The 23356-nt window shown below is 39.1% G+C and overlaps 1 long non-coding RNA gene across 1 annotated transcript in view; it reads right to left on the bottom strand.

Moving 5' to 3' along the window:
* Positions 1-23356, bottom strand: part of LOC116727489 (uncharacterized) — a 30632-nt gene that overhangs the window by 513 nt on the left and 6763 nt on the right. Inside the window, exons 3-5 of the long non-coding RNA XR_004340806.1 lie at positions 18004-18129; positions 17481-17590; positions 31-191 (exon numbers count right to left, since the gene is read on the bottom strand). This is a non-coding gene — a long non-coding RNA (uncharacterized LOC116727489). The remainder of the gene's footprint in view (positions 1-30; positions 192-17480; positions 17591-18003; positions 18130-23356) is intronic.

The following is a 23356-nucleotide window of genomic DNA, read 5'->3' as shown; positions in this document are numbered from 1 at the left end:
GATGGATTCGCTTCACATCTGTAACATTACCTTTTAATGACCACGATGAATTTGAAACCTAACCAGATGTTTCACAGCGTGCGAGGGAATACGAATGGCAAACAGCAAATGTCAGAGACTCCACTGGGGGTAGTGAGCAGAATAAAATTCACCTGCTGAAAAGCAGCAAACGCTGAGCTACAGGTCCTGACCTGCATAAAACAGGCAAAGATGAATTAAGATGAACAACATTATGAATATGTTTTTCCTCTCACTGGATTTCCGCTCAACAATGTGACAAAAAAGCTCCATGTATTTTAACCCCAAAGACAAATATCCTCACTCTTTTTATCCTTTAGATAAAATAAAATAAGATAAAGTATAACAAAATTCACAAGACGAGGCAATTTACAATTTGTCTGGGAAATCTGAAAATCCTGACTTTTCTGCTGTCAAAAATAGACTCAATTAAATATTGTGCTCTAATACACCTCACCTCTCTGTTCTTGTTTTTTAACTCATATTTTTGCATCTCACATTTAGCTGTGCTAGCTTAGCGCTGATGCAGACGCTAAATTTAGCTTCATCTGTGGCTAACAGTTAGCCAGTTGCTGCATTCACACTGCGCTAAAAATCACTTCTATCTTGTCTGTCACTTTGTTATTGTGGTTTTTTCCTACTGAGTTGCTAAAATATTGGCACATGTGAGATTTAAAAGCGTTGTCGGGCAGCCTAACGGAAAGTTTCTGTTAGCCGACATTGTTAGCGGGGCAACTAAAGATTTACTTCCTCTGTTGTTTCAAAATAGGAACCTTAAACATACGGTTGCCTTAATATCTGTGGCTCATCATAATAAATTACTTTTACTTCATCTGACGTTTCACTAAACAGTGCTTTGTGAAACAGGCTTTGATTTGATAAGAAATATGCTATTTCTTCCCAGTAAAATATTTCTTCATTTTCCTTACTCTTAAAAAGCAACGTGTTTTTTTACTGTCTTGTTTCTGTAATAACAAGACAGTATTTTTTAATTAGATGTCTTGCAACGTCTTCAGAAGCAGCATTTTTACTTCTTGTGCTTTTGCTGAAAAATATTTTCATAGGAAAAAAAAATAGATACATAACTACCATCTGTCGTCACAGTGGAGACGATGACCTGCTTGGTCTGCAGTTGATCCGCACATTTTTATTTTCAGAAGACGGACTGAACAGAGCTGCATGATATGAGGAGGATATTATATTATGCTTTAAAAACTTCTGGTTTTATATTCTGGGTTATCAAAAGAGAATACAAATGTAAAATCTTTAAAAACCGTGAATTGTTTTTTGATTTTAAGTGACCCTTATCTCATAAAATTCTAATAAAGCATGTAAAAATGTGTGCCTTTAATGTGACAAACAGGGAGAAATTTAAATGAGCTGTGTGTGTGTGTGTGTGTGTGCGTGTGTGTGTGGGTGTGCGTGGGTGGGTGTGTGTGTGCGTGTTTGTGTGCGTGTGTGTGTGTGCGTGTTGGTGTGCGTGTGTGTGTGTGTGTGTGTGTATACGGAGAAGCCGCTGAACATCTGACCCGTGAAAACGATCAGCGGCTTAAAAGCCCGAAGAAGTCGAGCCTCCATAAATCTGGTTCACCTTTACGCCTCCGTCCTCCTCTTTACCTGCATTCAATAACTTCACTTAAAATAGCTGGACATAAACACCGGCGCCGTTCCCCTGAGGACGCTCTGACCGAACGCCCTCTAAAACGAGGCTGAGCAGTATCCATCATGGCGAGGGTTTAAAATATACAGTGGGGAAAAAAAACCCAACCACAACAACGCAGGTCATCAATCAAAACTGGACTTAGCTTCAGGTCAAAAACCCAACCTGTCAGAAAATTGTTTTCTCCCGTCGGGATAAAATATTATTTTATAGCATAAAAGGTAAAAACGTCAGGAGGAATATTAATGTTCTTTAACTTTCTAGGATAGACTGAAGACAAATTGTGTTTTAGTTGATATTTCAAGGACGGCTTGTGTAGCAGGTTTGGCCAGAAGTTTTGAGTTTTTGTTCTCAGAAATCTTTACAGATCGTCTCAAGAAATATCTTATGAGCTACAAATATACAGACTTTGTTGTTATGATTTGTTGTTATAATACCCAGACACCAGCATCTGGCAGGGTTCCTGAGGAATCTTACCTAGCTTACTCCTCATCAGCAGAGGCCGTTACTTCATGAACATTACTGGGTTTATGTTCTGAATCCTGGCCGTTTCAAACCCAATCAGTTCATTTCTGTCGAGTTCAAGCAAGGCGACTGTGATGGCCGGTCTGATGTCTTCCAGGGCTTCTTCTGAAGCCAGTTTCTTGGTGGACTTTGAGATATGTTTGGGCTGAGTGTCCTGTCTGAAGGTCCAAGTGTCGAATTCCTCGCAGGCAACATGAAATTCTCCGTCGTAAATTCTTTATACTTATCTGAATCCCTCCCTCCTTAAAAAGTCTTAAATTAATGTATCTAAAATGAAGGCCTTAAAATTAAAATAAAAAAAGTTGGTCTTAAATACTTTAATCACAGGCCTTAAGCTTTGTTGTGGCAGGACTATTTATTTTTGGTTTTGCTTGTTGCGGGACTTTGCTGTCAGGCAAAAGTTTGAGTTGCGCACAGAGGTCTTTATTGCTAATATACCCCTGCTAGCTGGCTAGCTTTTATTTGCGCCTATTATGGGTAGGAGCACATTTATCGACAGTTTTCTGGATGATCTTTGTCTTTGCCATTCGCTGGCTTCTGTTGCTAACCTGATGCTAGGTGAATTGTGTACAAAAAAAGCTTGGCACTATGGGGGTAAGAGATACAGAGAAGCACAAACAGACCACAGAAATGTCTGCTATGACATGGCAGGGCTAAAACTCTCCAGAAAACTATTCATCTCTTCAAAGAACAGAGTCCACAACACCATTTTGCTTATTTACACAGCTGTGAGCAAACAGGAGCTGACCTTTATGGACCATAAGAGTTGGTAGCAGTGGACAACTTGGAGTTCAGACATGGAGTCAGTCAGAGTTTAGCATAAAATCGCAGTGGTTGTTGTCACCAGTTCTTGCTACAGGTCTTTCTTGGTCAGTCGAAGGTTGTATCTGCCAATGGTAGCACAGCTAGTTACAAGGTTTAGGGGGCTATTACTTTTTTGCTTAGGAACAGGGTCATTTGGAAACTCTCTTTTATATTTTACTCAAGTTATGCGGTTAAGAAACAAAGACATTGTAAGGGAGTAAATACTTTTCTCTACACTGGCTAAACACCAGTCCTTTTGAAACCATCACTGGGTGAAACACATCTCTTGTCAACACAAAGACCCTTGAATTTCAGTGACTTCAGTGGAAAATCCTTGCCGACGGCCCAAGCAGGATATCGATCAAAGTGACTCCGCTGATAGAGTAGCTGATGAAAGCAGTGTAGACAGGTGAGCAGAATGATGGATTTGGGGTTTAGGGGCTGATCAGTGACATGATGTTTGACTGAGATAAAAACCAAAGTGCTGGGGTCGATGTGAGCTATTCAGTCAGGCGTGTGAGCATTAAGCTCCTTTCATGCCAACCTTTCCATTCACCGATGCTTAATGCATGTGTGGACTCAGTGGGCACCTTGGTGCTTTTCCCTGTCAGAGCTGACAGCTAGACCCAGATGCATTTACACATCTCTCTGGTGCAGCATCATTCTGAATTGCTCATGTAGCTTTAAAAGCTGGCTTCAGTTTGGACCTGTTCTATACTTTGGTATTTGGTACTTTGGTATTTGTACTTGGTATTTGTGAACTCTGTTACACAAATACCAAAAAGACTCAATGAAGTTTGAGAATACAATTTGACAAATTTTTGGTGGTATGAAAACCCTTGAAAGGCACTGTAGAACAATTTCACTCAACGTTGTCCATAAGACTATGAAGTCTTAATCGAATGGGCTCACAGCTCGGCTCCAACAAAGTTCTGCTTTGACTAATAACATATTTGTACCTCATTGGATATAAATTGTGGCGGTCTGAGCGGTATAAAAGCTACACTGAGCTTCCTTTGATCAGCCTGCCTGTGGATATGACACTTATTACACTAATCATCAGGCTGTCTGTCAGCCTTCAGCCCCGTCTACTAAATCTGCTGTTTGGGAAGAGGAAAAACTCTGCTGCTTTAAATCACCAGGACATCAATACACTGAGCCAGAACATTCAAGAACAAGAGCTGATGAGCGAAGGCCACAGGCTGGCAGTTCTTGATGTTTGGTGGTAAAGAGGTCTATTTTGTCTATTTTCTACATTCAAACCAGCTTGTTAATCAGACCATTTTAGAGAACCAGTGCAGCTCAAAAAATTTGAATATTGCATGAAAGTGCAATATTTTTTGTCAGTCACATCTGAAAGTAAAACTCATGGACACTGTTTTCCAACTACACCACCACTGAAGGCAATCGGATGCACTATACATGTATTTCGGCATATTTTATCTTCCTTTCATTTCACATTTATGTTTTTACTTAAGTTTTGTGGTTGGGATGCCATACAATGAAATAAAATAAAAGAAGATGAGGGGTATGGACACCTTTGCGCTGCAAAGTAGCAGCTAAAGAGTAAACAAAAATTCTCAACAAAGACAGAAAATAAGCTAACACACTAAGGTGGTGTGTTAGCTAGCGTGTAGCTAACACGCTACCTTACTGTTTTTTGCGGGCAACTAAACACACTAACTGGTGTGTTAGCTGGCATGTTAGCTGGCGTGTAGCTAACACACGTTTCCACAACTAGAGCTGTAGAGCTCTGAAGGGTTTCAATATAATTGGTGAAAGAGCGGATGACAGACATACGAGGTGCTGACATGTCAGCAAAAGCTAACTGGCTGAATGGCCCATTGATGTCACCTGCTGCGGTTATTTACCATAAAAACGCTTTGAATGTAAACAAAGTCTGGCTGTCCTACGTGACTCTGAGCGAGGATTTAATCAGCTGCTGTTAGCGCCTTTCGTGTCAATGCTTTGGAAAGATAACATCTGATCAGTCACTGGCACGGGGAAAACAAGTTCTTTCCATTGCAGGATGCCTTTCTCAGCAGACAGGTGTAGGAAATCTAAGACGGTAGCGATGTAATACTGGTGTGTGTTCTGTTCATCTGATAATTGTGTTTTGTAGCCAGCATTTCTTGGAAATAGAAGTATGTCTTACAGTAAGAAAATGACAACAGTCAGAAGGAATATTCCAATTTCAGTGTTTATAATTTTGCAATAAACCTTCACATGAACTACCCCCCTTTTTGTCAAATTATAATGGTGAAGTTTACTGGGATTAAAAGGGGGAAAAAATAATAAATAACACACTATTTAGTGTGTAGCTAACACACTAGCTTACTGTTTTTGGTGGGAAACTAACACACTAGTTTACTGTTTGGGAAACTAACAGCTTGGAAATCTGTAAATTGTTTTTCGATTAGCATGCTCTCTAAAAACTTTTTTTTTTTTTAATTAAAACAGAGTAAACATTGAAGGAACAAACAACTGTTTTCCTCAATTAATTTATCCATCCATTGCTTAAATCTTCCAGATGCTGTGTAGGTAATGTTTCTCCCACTAGCCCAGTGCTTCTCAGTTCCGGTCCTCAGCTCCCCCGGCCCTTCATGCATCTAAAACATGCAGAGCAGGGGGGACTGAGGCCTGGAATTGAGAAGCACTGCACTGGCCAAAGGCAAACTTTGCTGATGAACTTTATTTGTTCTACACAACAGAAAGGTTTGTTGTTGTTTTTTTTTTGCCAGACATGACAAATCCTGCCTCATCCTGCCTGGATGCTTCAGTCAGCAGCAGCACCACATGAATGCATCGCTTGCTTGCAAAAGACACGTGCGTTCATTGTGGCAGGCAGCGTTCAAAATGCAGCCTCTCATGTTCAAAGGTTTGGAGGGCGTTAAGAAAAAGGCCGATGCAAATGATTTTTGCGTGCCAGTGGTTGAAGTTAGAATCTTCTCTGGTGAAATCCGTCACGGCTGCCTGTGGAGCTGCAACAGATGGCAACGTGTGTGTGCAACGCTAATGATTTGGGTTTCGTCTTCACAGCCAAACTCCAGTGACTTCAGCTGTACTCAACTCACTAGAGATGGAAGTTTGAATCTGTCTTAAGGCTCTTTGCTAACTGATGAATCAGACTGCTGTGTTGTTGGGGGCAGTCAGCTCTTGCAGGGTTTTCACTGCTAAGTGATGAAAAAGCATTTTGTTTCCCCAATAACCTGATTCATAGTTAAAGGAGATACTGAAATATTTTACTAATATGTTGTAGTTGGCGATATTTTTCCCTTCGTCTTCTGGACAGCAAAATGTTGTCTTGATTGTTAATGAAGCAGTATTAGGAGTACACAATATGTACTTGGAATTTTATTGTAATATTTTGTGTTACAATTACAACAATAAAAATTATATTTTAAAAAAAAGATTTTTTTAAAAAATATATTTGTAACTGCATGGCAAAAATATAGTTCTCAAAAAAAAAACATTCTCACTTTAGGACACCACTTACTTTAAAGAAGCAAACTGCACACAGAAATTGCATTTAATCATGTTTTCAAAATGTACTGATATTTATTCATGCTCTAATAGAACAAATAGGGAAGAAAATGGTAAAACAATAAAATTTACAATAATTTGATATTTAATCCAAAATTCTTATCGCGATAAGAAATTTTTCACAATAAATGATGAACATTACCATAAATGACCACCCCTTGGCAATATTATGTATTTTCCAGGCATTTTATAGCACCATCAAGTAAGATGTTTCAGTATTTGGAGGCATGGCTGACACGGACGTCCTCCAGCTGCCATTGCTAAAGCTACAGGGAGGCTACAGTTCTAAAACAGAGCAACATAACTGTTCACAACTTCTGCTGTCTACTCATTGACCCGGTAGAAATTCTATTCACGTTTGTATTTATGTGGGTGAAGCACATCGTAGCTTATTGCATGCGTACAGTATCTCTTATAGCACTCTGGCATTACAGCAGGGAGCCATCCCAGAGAACAGAGAGCTGACTGCAAAGACAACACGGAGAAGGAGAAGTCAGCGCCGTCAGATACTGACTATAAGTACGTAGATTGGGTGGGGGAAGAGTGTTTTCTGCAGTGCTACAAATCTAAAGTAAAGCTCTTTTTTTTTTTTTTTCTCCAATTAAATCCTCAATGCAAAAACTGGCAAAATACAGGTTGAAATTATGCTGCACACTGCAAGCACAACCAAAGTGATTTATTTGCTGTGCTTCGGAAGATTATACACATTATCTTGTTTGAAGTAAAAAGCCTTCAGACGCAGGAAAAACAATAACGGCTCTCGCTGTGCGTCGCAGCGGGCGCCAGATTTATTTATTTTTTCTGCTTAAATAAGGGAATAAATTCACTGAAGTGTGGGGCGATATGAGAAATAATGACTGGGGAAAAAAATGAAGAGACCACTTAGAATGATCAGTTTCTCTGATTTCACTTTTTATAGGTATATGTTTAACTAAAAAGAACATTGTTCTTTTATGTTATGAACTACTGACAACACGTCTCTGAAATTCCAAGCAAAGATTTAGTATTTATTTGCAGGAAATGAGAAATGGTCAAAATAACCAAAAAGATGCAATGCTTTCAGACCTCAAATAATGCAAAGAAAACAGGTTCATATTCATATAGAAACAACAATACTAATGTTTTAACTCAGGAAGAGTTCAGAAATAAATATTTGGTGGAAAAACCAGGAGGTTTTCAATGGGGGTCAGTGTAGCGGGCTCTTCATTTTTTCCAGAGGGCCATTTTTTTTTTTTTGACCTAGTTGCAGCCCTGTTTTGTCTTATTTGTTTTCTTGATAACAGAATTTGAAGCTGAATAATGTCACCCTAACTGGTTCAAAACAGTTCAGCCACATTTAAACGCTGCAGTATGTAACTTATGTTACAGTATGTTACACTGTCATGACAACGATCATTTGAACAAATATGTAAAAAGCTTTTTTTTTATGTAAAAGTTAAATAATGCAGCTTTAGCGAGCAAATGAAAAGTCGTTTGTCCTTTTATACTTTATACATAGTTTTAACTATAAATATATAATCTCAGCTGGAAGACGAGAAGATGTAATTCTAAAAAAAAACATTTTTTTCATTTCTCTGTCCTGGACTTATTCACACATCATTCTGGACTATTAAATCAAACCCATTAACGATAAGCGCCAATGCTCGATAAAGTCCCGCTCCTTTATTACTCTCAGCTCAGAACCATTTTAGACGCTTGATCTGGACACCCAATCACCTATTCAAAGTTAGAGCTGCCTTGTGTAACCATGGTTACGCAGGCAGGAAGACATTTGAAATACGATATGCGATAATTTCACATCGGTGCCTGGAGTTTCATGACAGAAATACTCTAGACAGCCTGCTGAACAAACGCCATTTAGGAGAAATGACAATAAGATTTTATTTTAAAAAAGAAGGTAGTATATATGTAATAGAAACACAAAAATTATTATTCAGCTATCCTTACTCTGCCCTGTCAGCCACAGTTAATACTTGGACTACATCACCTATTACTGACTCATTCCCCTGACTTGCTGCGGTATTAGCTGACCACATTTGCTTGGCGGAGAGAAGGTCGCACTAAGCTCTGCTTTGATCAAGCAAGACATGTAATATTCATAAGCTCTGTATAATTGCTGGTTAAATTGTCCTCCATCGCCAAGTGGGACTATTCTGGGATTTAAGGATCTGCAGAGGTTTTAACCAGACCTGTGAAACCCAAAGTGTTTGCTAACGGTAAGTTATTTATAATTCCATTAACAGAGTCTACCAGCTGTACGTCCAGCTCAGCAATTCACAAAAAAGAAAGTATTTTCTGATGTACAGGCTTAAGGTTGTGTACTTCAATACAAAATTAAACTGACTGATACAATAAATATCTTCCGGGGCATCAAAGTAATTGGGGATGGATCCAAAAATTTAAAATTTGAGCTTATCAAAACTTTACAAACCCTTCTGTTCTTTTCATAATTATTTGTGCTGCTGTGTATTACATTAAATCCAAAGCAAGTCGACTCTTTAAATTAAATAAAAATACTGTGGAAAAGTACAGATTTAAAAAAAAAAAGTTTTTTAATTAAATAAATGAAAGTCATAAATTAGTCACACGCAGTGATCTATTATGCAATAAAAAGCCACATTTTAATTCTTCATTTTCTGTACTGGATTGCTGCAATTTATGATATTATTGGTTATATTTTTATTTTACTGAGAGGCCTTCTTGTATTATTGTTTCCCAATGAAACAAGGAAGCTATGAATTACAGATTAAAATTTCTTCCACACCCTGATCAATTTACCAGGTTGAGTAAAAACAACATAAATAATTCAGACACGCGTATTTTGTAAGAATTGTAAGGGCGTTCAATGAGTGTTGAACCGACTGTATATTCTGCCGCCGTGTTACACGTGTCATCTGCCATCTCAGATAGAAAAAAAAGTACATTTTTGCAAAAAAAAAAAGTAAAATTTTGAAATGAATCCCAAAAGTCTTCCAGAAAAACAACTTGGAAACTTCTGAGCTCCAAAAGTCTACTTTTTTTTTTTTTTTTTTGAGAATCTAAAAAACTCAAAAAAGTTTAGATCAATCTCAGAAATGTTCTGAAAAAAATGTGGGAATTTCCAAGATCAACTTTTGAGACTCAGAACATTTCAGAAAGTCATTTTTAACAAGCTGGGCAAATTTCAAAGTTTTTTTTGGTGAAAATTTCTGAGATTAAGCTCATAATTTATGAGTTTTTTAATGGAAATTTACTCCTCTAATGGCCCTAATACACCGTAATATATAACAGCTTTGATTATCCATAAGGGGAGAAAAATGTAGGTGGAGGTTTTTAATTCATTTCCACACTTTTAATCAAACTTACCACATTTTGGCACCTGTCACATGGTTACTTGTAGCAGTCTTACCACTGAGCTTTAAAGCTGAACCAAAAGTTAAAAATACCAGCTTTAGTCAGAATTTCTAACTTCAGCTAGAACTGTGAAGCAAAGTTATACTAGTCAAACTAAATAAAGCTGATTTTTTTTTTTTTTTACGTGATGTGTCATAAAGTCTAAGTGACTGAGTTTGGAATCCTTAATCATTTGATGTGATCTCGTTATAGACACGGCTCTGTTTGTTAATACTGTCTGTTATTTCCTGCTTTCAGAACTGATTCCAGGATTTTAAACACCACACACACCCACACACCCACGCGCACCCCCACACACACACACACACGCTGAGTGCCAATTAGCTGCTTTATCGCCCACTCAGCTGAGGCACTCTGGAACAGGAAATTTACAAAAAAACTGGAGGGAAATGGCTGTACATATTCGGCTGCAAGGACTCAAAATCATTAGTCTCCAAACACCGTGTCCATTTGGCCTCAGGAAAAGATTTTAAATTTTTATTTTGACACATTTTCACCCACACCTTTAGACTGCACTGTCTCAGATATGGATGAGCTGAACATAAAAGATATTCTTGGACGTGTGGTATGATGAGATTGGTACTAACCCACGACACCAAAACGGGATGAACTTACCTGCTACTTAGGATGATCAGGGTTTAGGTTTAGGGGAAGAGGAGAGCATTAGTGTTTGTATCAGTTTATTTTTAAAAAATACATTGAAGGTAGGTCTAGTCAGCTGATCACTCAACCCGTTTTACTGGAAAGTTTTGATCGGCTTTCATTTGACGTGCTGGTTTAGAGTTTGAGGTCGTTTGGATTCATTTTGTATTCTTGGTCACGTTTTGCTTCTGTCATTGTTTCACCTTCCTAATTCTTTTGTGCTTGGTGTATAGTCTTTCCTGCATTTCCCTTGTGCTTTCTGGTTTTTCCACATTTTTCTCTCAGTGAATCAGCCCATGCTCCCTCACAGCTGTTCGTTATTCAATTAATCAGACACACCTGTTCATCATTCCAGTAATCACTTTTCCCATAATTTATTTCCCCGGGTAGTTCTTTGTCTTTGTCGGATCCCGCTGTTGCTGTTTCTGTTGTGTGATTACAACTGCAATAGCATTTTGAATGTCAAAAGCAGCTCAGTCAACACAGGCTTTGTAATGCGATATTTCTAGTTTTGGAAAGGGGTCAGGGAAACGGACGCTGCAAGCTGAATGCGACGGGATGTTCCGTCTCCCTTGACCCACAACATGCCGGCGGCAGCATCGCAAAAACCAAAACCGGCGGATCAGGTACGATTCCAGCACATGCAGTAGCAACGGTAGCTACACTAATGGACTCATTTTTAACATAATGACCAGCAAAGGTGGCTCATGAAGTCCTAAAACATGTACATTTCTTGCGGTTGGTTTGGATCGAGGTCGGTCTGCATTTACACCCGAAGCGAACCGTACCAGAGTTTGTTTCAAAGCGGGCCGAGACAACCTCAAGAAGTCCAGTTGTTTGGTCTGCACCAGGGTTCACTTGAGCGTATTCAGCTGTACAAAAGATCTGAACCGATGGAGGAAACAAATTCTGGTCCGTTAAATGTATCAGGTATTACTACAACCTCAGCTTGGTTCCGATTCCTCAAATTAAAGTGAAAGGAAAGTGAAGGCAGACCATTTCTACTCTGTTGTGACCAGCCCAGTAGACATGCTAGTCCATCCTCAGCGACATTAACGCTGCTTCGCTGCAAAGGGTAGAAAACACAATTTGTTGAAGGCGACCACGCAGAAAAACTGTGAAAAGATTTTGGTGGGTTTTTTTTTTATTCTAATCTTCTAATCCATCTATTTTCCCCAAAACACACTAGCAAAATGCAGCCATCCGACATAACAGTGTCTACAACCTTTTCTCCCTTATCACACTTCTTTGTCCATCCACAGGTTCGTCAACAGATATGAAGCGGAACCAATTACTGGGAAATACATTTGACCCTTTTCCACTTGCAATGACCCAAAGACCCCACTGATAAATGTCTAATCAGCTGCAGACTGAGCTGTCAAAGGCAGCAGTACAATACACTGAATACGTCTCTCACATCGTCACAGTGCGGGGAGGAAATGTTGCGTTAAATGCTAAATCAATCCAAAACTATTCGTCTAAACTCTGTCTATAAGTCCTGTACTTCCCTCATTAAGTGAACTTGCGTTCCCGGTTTCCTCTCCATTTGTCTTCACTCCCACATGCCCATACATGTGGAGTCGGTAGAGGTAGTGGGTCAGCTTGGAAAATAACTAATTACAGCCTGTTACTCATGAATATGATAATAACAGCGGGAAAGAAGTCGGGGTCCATCCATCACGCATGCATCTGTGTCACTTTGGCGAGTCAAGCCGGGGAGCGGCGTTAAATCACGGCGGACATAGAAAGGACACATTTTAATTGGAGTGTGAATGTCTGAAATGGCTCTGCCCGGTGGCTCGGCAAGACCGCGCCGTAAATGAAAATGTTATATTGCTCTGAGATTAGCTGGGAATGAGGCAGGAGAGCAGAGGGTGGGCGGTGTCTTACTCTAAATAAAACGTCTTAATGATCTGCCTTCGTTCGCCGGGAGTCCGTTTGAATTAGATTCCAACTTTCCTGCTGCATTTGAAGTAAACGAGAAGCAGAACTTTCCCCCAAAAAACATGACTTTCAATTTTGTTTAGAAGCTACAAACGGAGCTGCGGCTACAATTCTGTACAAAAAGCAAAAGCTTGTCGATGAAAGAATAAGTGATTAACACCCCTAGGTCTGTCACAATCATTAATTTTGCGATAATTATTGCGATAAACAATAATATTGTTCTTTTTGAGACCAATTTCAAGTAGTGTATTGATAATGGCATAGCAACATAAGTTCATTCTCTCTAAGATTTCTAAAGCTAAATTTTGTAACGAATCCTCAACACTGGACCTATCCAAAATAATGACAACCAAAAACAATAAATAAAAACAGGAAATTAAAACGACACCCAACCAAAACCACAAATAAAATGGATTATGAAGTCTCTCTGTCAGCAAAATTGCCAATTTCACTTTTATTTATCACGTGATTAAACAATTACCTGCTCATTGCGCCAGGCTTTACACACGCGACGTCTATGCTTCATTTTTAGCGCATAACAGAAAGTTATACGAGCCTTTGATTAAATTTGATTGATTTAACTTTGAAGAATTGATTATTTGCGCCACATTTTAATCCTTCTAGTATGACGTTATTCCCTGCTGCACATATACATAAATCAAAGATGAACAATAATGTATTTCTACTGCTTTCCATAGAATACCCATAGTGACAACATTGACAGTCAATATTTAGTGCATATTACATGATTTACTTCCTTCCATATAGTTGATTCTATCTTTAGTTTTCCTGTTACTATTGTTACTGTTGCTTCGGTTGCTAAAAGAAAAACCCGTTTGTTTGTGGACAGAAAATCTCAGAGACATTTCACAAAATGTGACTCAGATCAGTTGTGGCAGACTGGACGATGACTACTTGTAAAGTCCTTAAAGTAATGAAGCTACTGGCCAAAATATTACAGAATATTTAGAATTTTACACTAAACAAAGTTTACCTACTAAAGCTTAGCTTAGACAACTTCTTGGACATAAAAATACGTGTCGAGCAGAGTTTGACGCACATTCTGACACTTTGCACTTGCGAGTGTCTAATCTTTGTCTCTTCGTCTCGCTCGTTCCGCAAATTATCCGCAGTCTTCGCCGACAAGGACATTAGTCAAGACGAATGTCTCAATCAATACAAGTGCACTAGAGCAAACTGCCCATCTCCTTAAAGCAGAAAACTAGCTTATAAACAGGAAATTGAGGCACAGGAGGAATTTCAATTATGCTGCACTCAATATAATGTGACGGCCAGATAATTGCAGGTGGCTGTACGTGCCAAGAAAGACTCAATAAATGTTTTGGGGTTTTTTCTGTTCTTGGTGTCTGTGATTGATACCCGTTGGACCTTTGCCACATTTTCTCACATTAAGACCCAAGTTTTCTATTGTGATTTTATGTGACAGACCAACATAAAGCAAATGATTTCTTTCATTTGATTTAAAAGAAAATAAAGACGCTTGACATTTCGCATGTCTGGTTTGCATTCAAAGTCTATGTGGAGGCGCGTCAAAATAGTTCTAGCTGTTGTTTGTCGTTGCCGTGTCGTTGGACACTCTTGACGCGTCAAACGGTTCAAATCGTGCCGCACCAGACGCGTGAAACGCACCGTGACGGGCTTTCGATGCGCCTCCACATAGATTGTGAATATAAACCAGATGCACCTGACGCCCAAAACGCGTTTAGTGTGAACGCACCATAAGCCAGACTGAGCTGTAGAAAGGTGTGGAGCAAAGCCTGTGTTAAGACGGCCCAGTCAAAGTCCAGACCGAATTCTAACTGGGTATCCGTGATTTAAAGAAATGCTGTTCACCGATACAGCTGAACGATACCACTGAAAAATGTATAACTATATAAGTATTTCATGTCTACCAATAACTATTGATTAGTTTTTGTTTGAAATATATGATTTTTTTTTTTTTTTTTTTTTTAAGCAGTTTTGCAGTACGGTGACGAAACTTCAAACATGCTCAACAGGCTGTTGCTAGGTAACCAATGAGCGAGTCATGCCGCCAACTAGCTCTCCGTGAGAGACTGAGGGGGTTTTCCTCTGCCTGCATCTCCCAGAATGCTGTGCGGTTCTGGATTGGAGTTCTGTGAAATTCTTGAATATTCTACCAGATGTATTAAATATGGATATTGATCACGTATCTGTCGCAGTATATATCGTTACTGATTTATTGTGCAGCAACATTCACAGATGTTCTCCATCCAGTCTGACTGAGTTGAGCGTCGGTCAGAATTTCAGTCTCTAACTTTCCAAATTATATCAATTCATGAATATGTTAATACAGAGAATGACAGGCCTGTTGCACTGCTTCAGATAAATGACACGCCTGGCTCAGCCATTAACTTCATGTTAGGGTCACGAGCGAAGAGGCAGGGATGCATAATTCCCTGTTGAGATGGATAATTGCTCAGAATGATCATTCTGTCGTGATTTTCCCGTCACCGTACAGCAGCCGGATAGTGTTGATGAATGATTAGTTCTTAAATGTGATGCACAATGAAAATGAAATAGCCATTGGGAACACTAAGGTGTTCATTATACAAATAAAATCCTCCCCAGTCCAGGGGATCAAGTATTTCTTCCCGGTGTAAGACTTATTATATCATATTATGAGAACTGTGTAGGTAGTAGATGCTGGTAGTAAAATGCATGAACAAACAGTCCAAGTCATTTTCATCCTGCGAGGCGCCTCAACATCAACACGAATTAAAATCTTATTCAAATGGAAAATATAAGGTGCGACATAAAGTCTTTAGCTTTTATCAGCCATGTTATTGCTTTTAATTTCATCAATAGTGAACAGGACCTGTAAACATCCGGTGACGTCTACAAAGGAGAAGATGCATCGAATTGGAGCAGATTTTAAGTTTGAAAGGTTTGTTGAAAATGCGCAGAGGCCGACGTTCTACATAGGAGCAGTGGGATGAAAAGGAGGTTCTGTAAGTGAAACCTGGAATTTGAGGAAGAGAATGTAAGACTGGGTTCTTAGTGGGGGCAGAATTCGAGCACCAGGAGGCGGCTTGGTACATTTTCAATTATTTAAGGGTTTTTGACTAACATTATTAGGCACCGACGACAACGCTGATGCATGTTTTCGTCTTTGACGGACAAAGGAAAACTCACCAAGTTTATAAAGGTCTGGTTCTGAAAGTTTAGGTTGTGTTTGAACTTCACTTGTCCTTACAAAAGAACAAAGCAGCGGCTCTAAAAACGTCACGGTGACCCTTCGCGTTATCCTGCCTTCTCTCTACTTTCCACTGAACTTCTGAACCCTACATCCGCAGTGCGTGATGGAATCCCATGTGTGAAGCCGATGAGTCACACAACCTGACATATGCGATGACGGCCGCTGTCAAGCTTTCCAAACGCCAGCTGGATGAGTGACAGAAGCTATAGATGTTGGTGTAGGGAGGTTTAGTCCACCTGAACTGCAGATTCTACTAACTGGATTCAGCTAAGAATATCTGGCTGCTCACTTTAAAGCTTTCCTGTGAGTCCTTTGCTGAGATCAACTCAGATTTTTTTTTTTTCCACCTCTGCTGACTGTTTTTTAAAGCTACGATTAACGTAATAAATGCCAGAAGCATTTATTAACAAAAATGTGTAATTTAAATCAAAATTACAAAATTGGAGCACCGCCTAGTAAACAGGGAATAAAAGCTAGATAGTTTTCAGCTCTTCTGTCACATCCAAAAAAGTCCCTAGTAGAGGTTGCTTCAGTCTTTGCCTGATTAGGTTTTGACATAGAGCAAGAGGAAAGTATTCACAGCTCTTCACTTTTTCCGAATTTTTATTATGTTAAGCAAATTGTATTAATGTGCTTCCTCAAAAGTTCTACACCCAGTTATGACAACGTTGAACAATGTTTGAGTGTTTTGCAAGTTTGTTAAAAGTAGAAATAACAAAAAGAATCAAATTTATTCCCAATCTTTGCTTCATACTTTGCTGATTAAGCAAAAGTTTCCACTCATCATCCTTTGAGATATTTCTACAACTTTGAATCATATGTTGAGTTTCATTTCCATATCCTTCACTGGGTCTATTAGAATACATATTTACACTGGACTGAGATATTACTTTATATCTTTGTATGAGTTGTTTCATGTTTTATTCATACAAATCTTTGGTGCTGTTCTTTGAGTATCTGGAACATTTTTTTGTTTGTGAATTTTGGATAATCTTAATTATCCAAAAACTAGTTTGGCCTCGTTTTCAACTTTAAGGACTTTTTTCTAGGTTAGTGAAATAAGAGAATTTGTTGATATATCTTCGACTCAACCCTATTTAGATCAATTAAACCCACATTTTTCTAGTTAGTGCACCTAACTAGAAAGACAGCAAAGGGTAGAAGCTATTTTTGTATGCAGCCAGTTCCCGGTTTCCAAATTTAGCTACATTTCCTAGCTGTTGAATGTTTTTGAGTGTTTCTAAAATCAATGTCTTACGAACAAGAATCTGCAAAGCGTTGGTAATCGCTGCAGTGTTTGCACAAAACAACAGGTTTGTCCTGAGCATGCAGTCCAAGTCAAACGGGCTCAGCGATGCCGTTTCCACTGGTTACCACCAACAAATGAGAAATGAAGGCAATTAAAAGTCTGTAAAAAGCATGGAATGTTCTAGTTGTACAAAAAAATAAGGGCTAAAAATGTTAAGAGTAGAAAAACAATGATACTTTTATGGGGGACAGGTGTGTTAAAAACCTATCACTGATCTGTATGTGTATTAACTAGCTAATTGAAATCAACTAAATGAAACTTAATGCAGCAGAAATAAAGAACCACAATTAACACCAACATTTCTGGTTCTCTGTCACATCCATAAATGTCCCAAGCAGGGGTTGCAGGGATTTTGTAATAGTTTAACCAAAAAAAAAACATTCATCAGGACCGCACATACTTACCCTGTTGGCAGTCGTGTCAGGGCGGTGATTCGAGACCTAATGGGGCTGATTAAACGAGTGGTGGCTTGACGTCAAGCTGCCATTACAGACTGTGTCTTTTAAATGCTTGTCTGTGGAAGGAGGAGAACAACAAGGTCAGGGACCAAACAAACCCTCAGTGCTCGCCGAGCTCCAACAGATGCAATAATTAGTGTTGTAAATGAGCAAAACGCGATAAAAATAGAGCAGGATGAGAAACGGTTGAAACGCGAACAATCTACATCAAGGAAGCAGTTAAAGTTTAACTGGGGGGGGGAAACAAACCTAGCATCTTATATTTAAATTTCATTGTTTATACTGACATGCTGGGATTTTATAGCTTACTCTCAGAAATGTCCCCAGAAAACCTTTCTGGTGATTACTAAAGAAAGAACCTAAGAAGCTAAAGAAAGCAAGTGTTGAAAACAATGATTTAATCGAAACAAATAATCTCCGAACGCACATCTACCATAAAACACCATAAAATCTCAAAAAGATGTCGTACGTGACGAGGTGTAAGCATGTGAACAGTGGAGATCGGGATGGAAACTGGAAAACTGGGCGCTGTATGTAGTGGAAGGCACAATGCTTAAGGCCATGCTGGGAATTCACAAAGCCAGCCAGAGGCAAACTAACAGAGGGGAAGAAAGAAGTTTTTTGAAAAGAGAAACTAAATAAACACCAAAATAAGGACAAAAAAACTGCATTTTTGAAATATATACAAAAATTGAGACGGGACAATAATAGTGACCCAAGCACACCTCCAGCTGGTACAGCAGTAATCTGTGAGTTTAGTTTGGGCTTTGACATTGAAGAGGAAACAAAATATCTATTGCTTAACTTGGTTATATTGCATAATATTGATCATTTTTATGTTATTAGAAATGACGGGGGTTCATTTCAAATACATAGTGAAATAAAATGTGTTTAGGCCAACAACCCTCAAAAAAACTGCAGTCTGAGCAACGATCGGATGGCTTGTCTCCAAGCATCGCTGCGTGTCAGGATGTCCCAGTAATACCCAAACTTAAATCCAATCGATCATTTTCAAGACTTGGAAAAATGACTTTCATAGACGATGTGCATCAAATCTGCCTGACCTTCAGTTTATCAAGCGGAGAATGAAAATGCCAGTCTCTAGATGCCAGAAACAACTCGGCTATTCGTTTTAGCTAAAAGCAAATCTACAAACTATTGACTCTGGCAGCTGAATACAGATGAACGTCGTGCTTTTCAGATTTTCGTTTATAAAAGACTTCCTGTCGGTTGATCACACAAAATCCAATAATAAAAAAAAAGAGAGATCATTGAAGTTTGTGGGTGTGAAATGGATCAAGGAGTCCGAGTACATTTGTATTTTATTGTGTGTTTTTATGATGTAAAGCACTTCGAACTGCCCTGTTGCTGAAATGTGCCATGCAAGTAAACTTGATTGATTGATGGACTGATTGGATTGATTGGATTGATTGATTGATTGCATGTCAACCTCTGTAAAAGAAACAGGTCAGAAAAAAGACCTGCTGTTACCTTAAAGAGTCAGTGATAGCATTTTTTTGTACAGTTCACAGCTTACATTAGTCAACTAAACATATTTGCGCTTCTTCACTGTAAAAACTCTGTTGGTCTGAAGTGACAATACAATTTCTGTTGTCCTGTTGCATTGAGAAACGCAACACATACATGTCATTGCTAGGTTTTGTTGCTGCATGCGATCATATGAACAACACTTAAAAGATGTTCTGATATCAAATGAATTGATCAAAATGAACCAGTGGCAACTTCCAGGGTCTTCGGGAGAGACGTTGTGGAAGAACGAAATGAAGAGATGGAGGTGGGGAGGGGAGGGGTGGAAAAATCCCGGCATCGTCTCAACCATTCTTCTTCTTCACAGCTGTGAAGTGCTTGCAAGTGGGTCCTCACTTCAAAGGGCGACGGTTACCCACTTCAAAGGAAAACATATCCCACACACCAGTCGGGCCCTGATTATATTCCCCCGTCATGCGCCAACAGACGCTCGCCGTGTGTCGCTGTCCCCGCACTTAAAGCCACCATTTGTTATCCTCATTTCGCCTCCCTGCATTGTACGGTGAGAGCTGGACACACAGAGAAAACACACACATGAAATCAGAAGGTCATAAACACCAACATGCATCTTTATCCTCACCGTCTTAGGCCTGACTAAACTAGTCCTGCTTTAGCCCTGTTAGAATGATCAAAATGATTTATTTTTACTAAATTATGACAATAATATGACGGGGAATTTAGGCCATGCTAAGAGAAAATGACCAAAAAAAAGATTACTAGAATAAAGTGTTAATATTAAGAGGATAAAATGGCGCAAGTATTAGGAGAATAAAGTTGTACGAGAATAACGTCGAAATAATACATCAATTTAGTTAAATATATTATGAGCATAAAGTCATATCTTGAAAATAAAGTGGAACGAGAATAAAGCCGTAATATTACAAGAATAAAGCTGTAGTACTACAACTTAGTACTCATAGTACTATGACTATTTTTATAATATTGTGACTTCATTCTCCTTATGACTTAAAACTTGTTCATTTCTGGGACATGGTACCGTCTCCTTTCTGAGCAGCGTGATGGTTGGACACACACTGGTCTATTGTGTGTAATTGTTTGAATGGATGAACGCAGCACCGTCGAGCATCCGGAGATTGTCCTCAACTATGAACCAGACAGTTCCAGCTCCACAATTATCTTCCTCATGTCTTTGTCGATTTATCTTGACCACCCAACATGCCAAACTAGAAGTCAGTGTGTTCCAGGTTTGGTCTTAAAATACATCCACAAGTCTTCATTCCGATTAACTGAAATGGGTCAGTCAACCTTTCAGAGGTTTCCAAAGCCATGACATTACTGCCTGAGCTTCCCCTCACTGCTCAAGCCACTTGGTTTCCAAGCTTAGTTCTTGACTTCTGTTCTCTTGTAGGTTTTAGATACAACCTTGCTCCAACAGAATCGAATGAAATGATTGATTTACCTCTTCTGCATGTCATCAAATTTGACTAAGGCCTGGTTACTATCTATTCACGTGATTCAGCTATAAGGTTGTATTTAAGACCTACAGGACAGTAGATCACAAGGACTACGGTTGGAGACCCCTGATTTAAACAGATCGCAAACATTCAGAATGTAAAGTTCAGGCTAGCATGGATGATGTAATAGTGTGTAAGATGTTTTCTTGACACAATGAGCCCCTTGGTGCCAACTGAGCTTCTTTTAGGCGCCACAACCACGTATGACGGAAGCGTACCCATTCTCCAATGGCTACCTCGAATAGTCACTGACTGTACTCCGTAGATCTTCTATAGGGAGATAGCATGACGTTAACATAGAATAGAATAGAATAGAATAGAATAGAATAGAATAGAATAGAATAGAATAGAAGAATAGAAGTACTTTATTCATCCCAGCAGGGAAATTACTTCGCAGTTACAGCATAGAGACAAGACACAATAACAACTACCACTGAGTAGTAGTTGTAGATAAAATAAAAATTAAAAAATATATATATATAAAATGCTATAAATTGTAAAAATATGAAATGCTGTTAATATAAAAAGCAACTTAAGAGCAGTCCTTGCAAAGATTCAAAAAATGCAGATAATGTCAGTATGGACGATAATCTCTCAACAATGTTTCAGATACCTTCTTGAATTTTTTTGCCACAAAGAATTAAAGTATAGTTCCAAAGGCTCTGATGCCACGGTGCTACATGTACTCTACAGAGTTGTGTGAATTTCTGATTCCACTCAGCCCTCGTCTGAAACCGCTTTTGATAACCGACATCGTTTCACAGCTCCGCGTTGTCACATCATCTTATTCTAGTGCAGCACCGAGTCGGAAGACAAATTGCTTCCCGTTCCTGATTGTCCTGGAGGGGGGGTGAAGGGTTGTCTGAGTCTGCAGGGTAAAATGACACGTTCACTGGCACTCTCAGCTAAATATGGCTTCCTGCCACTTTTCAAAATTAATCAGAGGTATTCTACAATGCATTCTGTTTCATCCCTCATCTGACTTCAGAGTTCTTAATATTAGGCCTAAGGAGAACTGGTAATGCTATTAGCTTAAAAAAAAAAAAAAAAAAAAAGAAAGCTCTGTGTTCTGATATTAAGCAGCTTGCAGGCCTTAAGTTAAGGTTCTCACAGTTTGTCAAAACTCAGCTGAAGTCTATATCACTCTCACTGTGCTGATTTTTGAGCAAAGTACATCAGGGGACTTTACTTGTTCCCAAAGGCAGAAGCTTCCTGCTAAAAAAAAAACATGGAAATATGACAGATTGAGTTTTAGGCAACTAATCAGAAGCTCTTTGTGTCACAGCTCTGCAGTTTTTCCCCACTTCATGATTATGAGCAGTTGGATTGAAGGAAAGTTCATCAGCATATCCAGAGCATTTCTTTTTTTGTTGCTTAAACAAATGTATAAAAAATTTACTGGTCACTTTATTTGGTACATCTTGCTAGTACTGGGGGGCAGCCATAAATCTTAATGACGGAAAGTCAAAGAGGCGTTGGAGAGGCTCCTCAGAAATTTGGGTCCATACTGAGATGATGTTGCCTCACAGAGTTTTGGCAGATTTTACACAAAGTCTTATACATGCTGTGATTCCCTTTCTGTTTCGGCTTTTAAGCCCGGTCGTAGAAATGCTAAACCCAATTTTATTAAATCCAACATGTCGTGAAGTTACTCTTTTGTTTTTAGACTGGGCGACTGTGGAGTTCATGTATTGCCGTAATCAAAAAACTGGAAACAAGCAATGCTGCGAAATGCAGATGAGAATAAATTACAGGTCGCGAAGAGGCCCCCACACAAACACGTAACCACCAGATTTAATTTCCCTCTTCACCAAGTTGAAGACAAAGCAAAGCTCCTCACCATGGACTGTAGGTCCATGGTGAGGAGGAGGGGGGCAGATTTGTGTCTCTAACTATTAAATTATGGGCAAGAATATTTTTCACTGGTTTGTGAATAAAAACGTAGGTCTGATGTTGATGTTAGAAAAACTGTTTCTATTTATATTTTCATAATTGTCTTTGCAATAGCGGGAAAAACCCCGCCTCGCCACTAAACACAGAAATGCTTCAGCTGCAGAGAAACTTCTGACTTTAACTTCATCATTCTGCTAAATGTCCGGTTCACTACAGGCAGTCTGAGTCAATCAATCAATCAATCAAATTTTATTTGTATAGCACATTTCAGCAGCAAGGCATTTCAAAGTGCTTTCCATAATTACAAACACAGAAACACAAAGCAACATAGAATCAACAATCAAAACACGACATTAAGTCAAGTTCCATCAATAAATTTGTAATTGATTACATTTCAAATACAATTTTAAACAGGTGGGTTTTTAGTCGAGATTTAAAAGAAGTCAGTGTTTCAGCTGTTTTACAGTTTTCTGGAAGTTTGTTCCAAATTTGTGGTGCATAAATGCTGAAAGCTGCTTCTCCTCGTTTGGTTCTGGTTCTGGGGATGCAGAGCAGTCGGTCCCACCGGCAGATTTAAAGAATGTCTGTCTTTATATCTGACATCCTGATATAAGACACGGTACTGCGACTGTCACAGTGAGTCGTGAAGCACCTCAAAGCCCCGATACCACCTGGTACCACCTGGTACCACCTGCTGACTGTTCGCTCTGCTTCTCCTTAACGTTTCTACCAGGCGGGTTAAAGTCGCTGCTGACGGGATCTGGGCTGGAGGTGAGCGACTGTAGATAGAAGTTATTGCAGAACCTCAAGTGTTAAAGGAAGATTCGGCCCATTTAGAGTTCAGAAAATAAACATCAGAGAAAAAACTGTTGCAATAATTAGAAGCATAAATGTTTTCATAAACGC

This window comes from Xiphophorus hellerii, chromosome 10 (genome assembly GCF_003331165.1).
Source record: "Xiphophorus hellerii strain 12219 chromosome 10, Xiphophorus_hellerii-4.1, whole genome shotgun sequence".
NCBI classification, from domain to species: domain Eukaryota; kingdom Metazoa; phylum Chordata; class Actinopteri; order Cyprinodontiformes; family Poeciliidae; genus Xiphophorus; species Xiphophorus hellerii.
Note: the sequence above shows the minus strand (reverse complement) of the source record. Positions and strands in the feature narration are given on the sequence as shown.